The 7,272-nt window shown below is 46.3% G+C and overlaps 1 pseudogene; it reads right to left on the bottom strand.

The window, feature by feature from the left end:
• Positions 1 to 3,345: 3,345 nt before the first annotated feature.
• Positions 3,346 to 5,659, bottom strand: LOC112403863 (polypeptide N-acetylgalactosaminyltransferase 11-like; annotated as a pseudogene).
• Between the last annotated feature and the right edge of the window lie 1,613 nt (positions 5,660 to 7,272).

Here is a 7,272-nt window from a genome sequence, read left to right as displayed (position 1 = left end):
AAAAAAAAAAAAAAAAAAAAAAAGTGGTGATAATAACACCCAAACTGTTAGAAGGATTAAATGAGCTGTCTCTGGAAAGCGCTGGCATGCAGTAAGTACTCCATGTATGTTAGTTCCCTACTCAGTCTCCAATTTCTAAGAAATCCGTAATGTCCTCTGGAGTGAAGGACAGACCATTCGGGGGTTTTGGAATTGCTAGCTTTTCAGGGCAGCCTCTCTGGAAGAGACAGTATGGCTCAGTGAGAGGAGCCCTGTGGGTTTGCGTCTCCTGTGACCCTTGGCCGTAGTCCCCATCCTTTTGGGTCTCCACCTCCCTGGTGCCATCAAGGATGTGGCGAGCCTGTCCCAGGCCCGCCCTGCTCAGCTGACAAGGTTGTGGTGAGTTCTGGGTGGCTAAGGTGTGAGAACAAGCTCTGGAAACTGGTAAAAAAGGAACTTTTACTCCAACCCAAATGGGTAGCTTATGGGAACGGGCAGCTCTGGAAACCCACAGAGGAAAAGAATTCTCAAGGACTTTTATTGGAGGCACCGTGTGGGCTGGTAGCACAACTTTGGTGCAGCTGGTGCCATGGAAAGAGCCACAGCTTTGGAGCCTGAAGCATCTCGCTGACCTGTACCTGCTGTGAGGCTCCAGGCCGATTCTTTACCTGACAGTGGGAAATGGGAAATGTATAATGGATGTAAATGCTCTTTATAAACTGTAAAGCGCAGATCCACCTGTTAGTTTTTTGTAATTCTTCACTCTAGCCCCAAGGATGCCCAGCTCAACATTATGTTCTGGTTGGTACTTAGTGTAAAATAGATAGTTAGTGGGAACCTGCTGTATAGCAGAGGGAGCTCAGCTCAGTTCTCTGTGATGACCTAGATGGGTGGGATGGGGGTGGAGGGAGGTCCAAGAGGGAGGGGATATATGTATACATACAGCTGATTCACTTCCTTGTACAACAGAAACTAACACAACATTGTAAAGCAATTATACTCAAAAAAAGAAAAAAAAATCCTCGTAGAAGCGAATATACCCAGACCCTCCCTGAAAGCACATCTATGTGCAAGCAGCCTTTGAAGCAAGTAGCCTTAACAAGACGATATTTAATGCAAATTGGGGTCTGTAGAATAATGGCTCCCTAAAGATAATCCCCAGAGCCTGTGAATATGTTATGTTACCTTAAGTGGCAAAATGGACTTTGCAGATATAATTGAGTTAGGGATCTTAAGACAGGAATATTATCCTGGATTACCTAAGTGGGCTTAATGTAATCACAGGGTCCTTAAAAGAAGCAAGACAGAAACAGGGCAGTCAAGGAAGGAGATGTGACGATCGGAGCGGGGGTCAGAGCCAGAGAGAGACTGAAGATGCTGTGCTGCTGGCTTTGAGGTGGAAGAAGGAGCTCAGGGATGCAGGCAGCCTCTGGAAGCTGGAAATGGTAAGTGGATTCTCCCCTAGAGCATCCAGAAGGAACGCAGACCTGATATCTTGATTTTAGCCCATTGAGACTCGTTTTGGACTTCAGAACAATAGAGCTGAAAGGTAATAAATCTGTGTTGCTTTAAGGCACCCAATTTGTGTAACTTGTTACAGCAGCAAAAGGAAACGAATACACAGATAAATGGAAACTTCTGCAACTTGCATACAAAAATCCCAAAGCCCAGGCACAAAAAGGGAGAAACCTGGTTCAGCAGACACACTGTGGAACAGAGCCTAATGACTAAATGTCAGTGATGTGGCCCTGGTCACAATGGCAGCTTCAGTGTTGAGGCTCTGTTTGTTTGTTTGTTTTTAAAGAAGTAGAGTAACTGGAATGAGAGAGAGGATGTTTTACATTCACTAAGGTCACTGGTCACACAGAAACAATGGGTTCAGTTCAGGGCAAAACAATTCCAGGAGGGCATTACAAACTAGTTCATCTCCTAAGCGTGAGAGAGAGCAGGAACTCTCATACTTTACTGGTGGAGAGCAAACTGGTACCACTACATTGGATGGCAATCTGGCAATGTGTATTACAAATTTTAATGCGCGTATCTTTCAATCTAGCAATTGCATGGCTCTAAATCTATCACACAGATACCTGTACAAAGAGGTATATGCAATGCAAGGATATTCATGATTGTTTTGTCTGTAGTAGCAAAAGATCGGAAACTACCTCGTGTCCATCAGCAGGGGACTAGTTTAATGAAATATGGTTTTTATGAAACTGCCTATGTTGCTTTTAAAAGAATCAGGTGCCGCTTTAAATACTGACGTGGAATCATCTCCAAAATTTATTACTAGGCTTAAGAAAAGCAAGGTGCAGAATAGCGTATGTAATATTTTTGTCTAAAAGAATGTGTATACTTTGCAAATGCATAATTTCTCTTGAAAAGATAGGAAGTGGTAAAGTGATTATCTCTGGGGGGAGGATTCCAGAGCCTGGAGGTATGGCAGATAAGGTTTGATTTGCCCTTCATCTCACTTTTACACTTTCTCCTCCCATGTGCCTGCATTACATATTAAAGAAAAGGAAGATAAAAGGGAAGGAAACAGAAGTCCCTGAAACCAGCTCATGGGTGTGGCTGTTAAAAGAACTGGAATGTTTACTCTGTGCAGAGGGCAAGGCTGAACCAATGGAGAAGGTTTGGTCTTTGAAAGAAGGAAGAATTTTCCAGCCATCGGAGCCACCTGAAGGAGAACCGGGCTGCCCCCGTGAGGAGTGAGTTCTCTGTGGCTATTGGGCTGCGTGAATCTTTCTTGCGGGGCCACAGCGGGGTCTCAAGTTTTGGAGGACTTAGTATAGTGCGGGAAGTTTCACCCCAGCTCCATATTATTATTATCTTTTAATAATAAAAAGGATCCTTTAAATGTAAATTGTACCATAATTCATCAAAATACTTTATAATAGTTAACTGCCTCTTAAATATAATCTTATACACGATGCTTCTGGAGTTGAAAGTAAGTGGATGCAATCTGTTTAACATTATCTATTTAGAACATGGTAATAGAAGTGGAAAAAATTAACAGTCTCCTATGAAGTCTTCTAAGAAAGGAAATCATAACAAGTTTCTGATCAGATAAATGCCATTCCGTTATTAAAATGGGTTAAAAAGAAGTATAAATAGATTTGAATAGGCATGTCAGTTTCCTGGGTTTTGCCCTTCTCTACAAACTTGACTCTTTAATAGAGTTAAAACTGTATTCTTGTTTTCTGTCATAAGCAAAAAATTCCCAGCTCAGAAGTGACCTTAATGTCTTGGTGAAACATACTTCTTCACCTTCTGATGGTCACTTGGTGCTCCAATCTCTAGTATATCTGCTGTCTCACCTTTGCTAATCTTCTCAGGCATCTCCGTTAGGAGGACAAGTGTGATGAATCACCGTTCCAGCCACGGCGTCTGTCTTAACTCTCCAAATTGTGAGGAGCTGCCACCACAGGTTGCCATAGGAACATAGCCTTTGTGATTCGGTAGATGGACCACTCTTAGGCACTGTCCACCTGGCACCTGGTACAGCCAATTATTCTTCCCACAATTCTATTGCTGGGCTGTCCCGATCCATTACACTCCATGAGCACTTGATGAATGAGTTTCCAACATATCCAGGCAAAGGGAGATTATTTAAAATCACTTCATGCTCTTCCTTATAAATTCAGAGCTGATTAGGGGCACTGTAGCCACATCCCTTAAGCACTCCTAGGCCTCTCGTCTGACTTGGGCAGCCCTGGGCCACCAGACACTTACTGATCTGGAGGTGACAGAGCCTTTCCCATTGCAGGACTTGGGGCATTTTGACCTTCTTTCGATAAAAATGGATTGCTAGGGTTTGGCATTGGGCTCAGGTATCTGCCTCTCTTGGCAAATGTTATCCAAATATCATTTAAATGATTCACAAGCCAACTTCTTCCTCCATTCAACATGCTTATTGATATTTCCGAAGCTTTTGGACCCCAGCCCAGGTCCTATGGAAAAATACTCCCGCTTATATTCATCCAACTAAACATGAACCAGTCTCATCACGCATGTCATGATATCCTCGCCTTCAGGAGAACCATACGGTCGCCTTTTTCCAAAAATGTGTCCAACTCTAGAGCAAGGGATGATGAAGGGCTTACCTCCACCCATCCAAATCCGAAATGATATTTTGAAATTTTCTCCTCCCCAGATATCCATGCCACTGTCACATTGTCCAAGTTCAATGAAATAGTTTCTCTTCATGGCAAACGATCCTCCAGCAATGGTAGGTGACTATTGGTGTAGTAGCTCCCTCCAGGCCTCTGAGCTTGGAAAAGGGAGCACGACCCCATCTGAAATGCAGCCCGCAGTTGAATCCCCCTCACAACACGGGAGGAGCTATAGGCGAGGGTCAGCACTGGTGGTGCTGGTCACCAGGCATCCTACCGTCCACTAGTCCTCCTGGATGACGGCCAGCAAGGAGCCGGCCACGTCACAGCCGCTCTGATGATTCTGCCTCAAATCAATCTCCCACGCTTTGTATTTTTTATTACTTTAACTTTTCCAAGGAGGTAGTTTTGGACACATTCATCCAGTTCTCCTTTCAAATCACCGTGCACGAGCATGACGTCCTGAAGAAGCCAGGCAGGCGTGTGGTCTAGGAGGCTGTGAACAGGCCAGAGCCAGGCACACAAGCCTTCACTGGAGAAACAAAAGGCAACAGCAGCCACCGGCAAATCCACTGAGTCAGACTTGTCTGGACATGTGCTGCGTTCCTCGTATCGGCTACATCTCTGTGGCAGCCAAGCCCTGACTCAGAAGCATATTGAAGGCATGTTTCTGATACCGCAGGTCTCTCAATGCCTGATCACTTTCATTAAAAATCATACCCAGGGCTTCCCTGGTGGCACAGCGGTTGAGAATCTGCCTGCTGATGCAGGGGACACAGGTTCGAGCCCTGGTCTGGGAAGATCCCACATGCCGCGGAGCAACTAGGCCTGTGAGCCACAACTACTGAGCCTGCGCGTCTGGAGCCTGTGCTCTGCAACAAGAGAGGCCGCGATAGTGAGAGGCCCGTGCACCGCGATGAAGAGTGGCCCCCGCTTGCCACAACTAGAGATAGCCCTGGCACGGAAACGAAGACCCAACGCAGCAAAAATAAATAAATTGATTAATAAACTCCTACCCCCAACATCTTCTTTAAAAAAAAAAAATCATACCCAATGCAGAAGAGAATTTCACATTATCTTTTTCTGGATCTTCAATGTGGTTATCTCTCACATCGTCAATGTTGTTTGCTTTGAACTGTGATTCTAATACTCCACTTGGACCTCGAGTGAAACAGGGATAGAATTTGGGGAGGAAACGGTCCATGGAGCCCAGACACCTTGATGAGCACATTCTTAAGTGGCTGTCAGTTCACTGAAGTTGAAATAAACAAAAAGCAAAACTGTCCAGTTCCCAGGTGTAAAAGAACACATCCACAACAGAAATATCGCACGGTGACACTTCCCACTGTAGACCCAGCATAGCTGCAGGGCTGCACTTCCCACTGTAGACCCGGCCTAGCTGCAGGGCTGCTTTCAACTTCCTGGAGCAGGTGCTGGAGCCATAAGCTGGTGCTGGAGGCTGGGTGTGAACTGGCGTGAGAGTGAGAAACTCTGGGGATGCAGTCGTGGGTTGGGGGCCACACTTCCGGAGCTTGACCTCCAGGACCCTGGCTCCATACTGGAACCATGTGGGGGACTTTTACATCTCACTGATGCCTCCCCCTCCCCCCGAGACCAACTGAATCAGAATCAGGAGTCTGGGCTCCATTCTGGCCTCATCTACTCCTGTCCCACAGCGAGCTCAGAGTGACCGTCTAAAACATCAATCTGATCATCCCACAACCCCCTCCCGAAACTTCCAGTGGTTTCTTACTGTACTCAGGACAAAAATCATGTCCTTGGCAAGGCCTGAAGTCCCTCCGAGTTCTGTTCTCCACCGGTCTGGCCCTCTCACTCACTCACAAGGACGCAGTCCAGCTACTCACCACCGTGAACTTACCAGAAGCACCACTGACACATTTACTGTGCTTCTCGACTGCCCCTAGTTATTATGTTTCACTTTGATTAAAAACACAGGTGCACATATTCCTTATTTCAGGTGTTCTCTAGGGGCAGAGGCAGCCAATTATCCCATTACAGAAATCATGTACCTGGAATAATAATTATGCCTCAGAGGAATCCAATTGCATCACTTGAATAAAGTCAAAGTATTTAGATTGCTCTTAAGGAAATCAGGCATGCACAAGAATGACTGACTTGTTATCAGGGGAGATACTAGCTCTGCGTGGAGATTCTACCAACTGAGATCAAGAGCACGGGGGTGGGAATGATGGATCCCTTGGAAATATGTTGACTCTGAGATGCCATGGGGGACTCTGGTGGGGAAGTTCAGTGCACGGTTAGTTGGATGATTTTGAAGAAGGAGGGAGAGTTCTAGGATGGAGACAAAGTTGGGGAAGCACCAAGATTTAGGAGGTAGGGGCTTCCCTGGTGGTGCAGTGGTTGAGAGTCTGCCTGTCAATGTAGGGGACACGGGTTCGAGCCCTGGTCTGGGAAGATCCCACATGCCGTGGAGCAACTAGGCCCGTGAGCCACAGCTGCTGAGCCTGCGCGTCTGGAGCCTGTGCTCCGCAACAAGAGAGGCCACAACAGTGAGAGGCCTGCGCGCCGCAATGAAGAGTGGCCCCTGTTCGCCGCAACTAGAGAAAGCCCTCGCACAGAAACGAAGATGCAACACAGCCAAAAATAAAGTAAATAAATTAAAAAAAAAAAAAAGATTTAGGAGGTGGTTCAAACTATCTGAGCAAAGAGATCACCCAGCAACTGGGTGTTCGGTGACCGTTTCTGGGGCAGGTGGAGGGAGAGAAGGATGGAGACGAAGAGAAGATGCACAGAAAGAGACACTGAGAACAAAACCAAGGAGTGGAGAAGTTTCAAGAAAGAGAGGCAGTGTGTCCAAAAGGACGAGTAAGATGAGGCCATCTCAGTAACCCAGACTGGGGGAGTGAGGGGTCTGCAGGGACTGGATCAGGTATGGTTTCAGGAGCAAGATGGAGGTGGAGGTTGGAGCACAGAAGACAGAGCTATAAGCGGGAGACAAGGAAGGGCCTCGACCGGTGGAGGAGAAGTAGCTGCTCCCCTTTGCACATTAAATAAAATTTTAAAAATAGAAAAGAAAGGCTAGTGTCCCTGTTCCCAGCTCCTCCCTGGCCCACAGTCCTCTTCTTCCAACCTCTCAGAACATGGTGTGCGTGCGTGTGCTGTGTTTAAGTCACTTTGCTTTCAGATTCTTGCCTTTCAT

Source organism: Neophocaena asiaeorientalis, unplaced genomic scaffold (genome assembly GCF_003031525.2).
Source record: "Neophocaena asiaeorientalis asiaeorientalis breed wild unplaced genomic scaffold, Neophocaena_asiaeorientalis_V1.1 scaffold108, whole genome shotgun sequence".
NCBI lineage: Eukaryota > Metazoa > Chordata > Mammalia > Artiodactyla > Phocoenidae > Neophocaena > Neophocaena asiaeorientalis.
The sequence above is the reverse complement of the archived record's forward strand: the minus strand, read 5'-3'. Positions and strand labels throughout refer to the sequence as shown.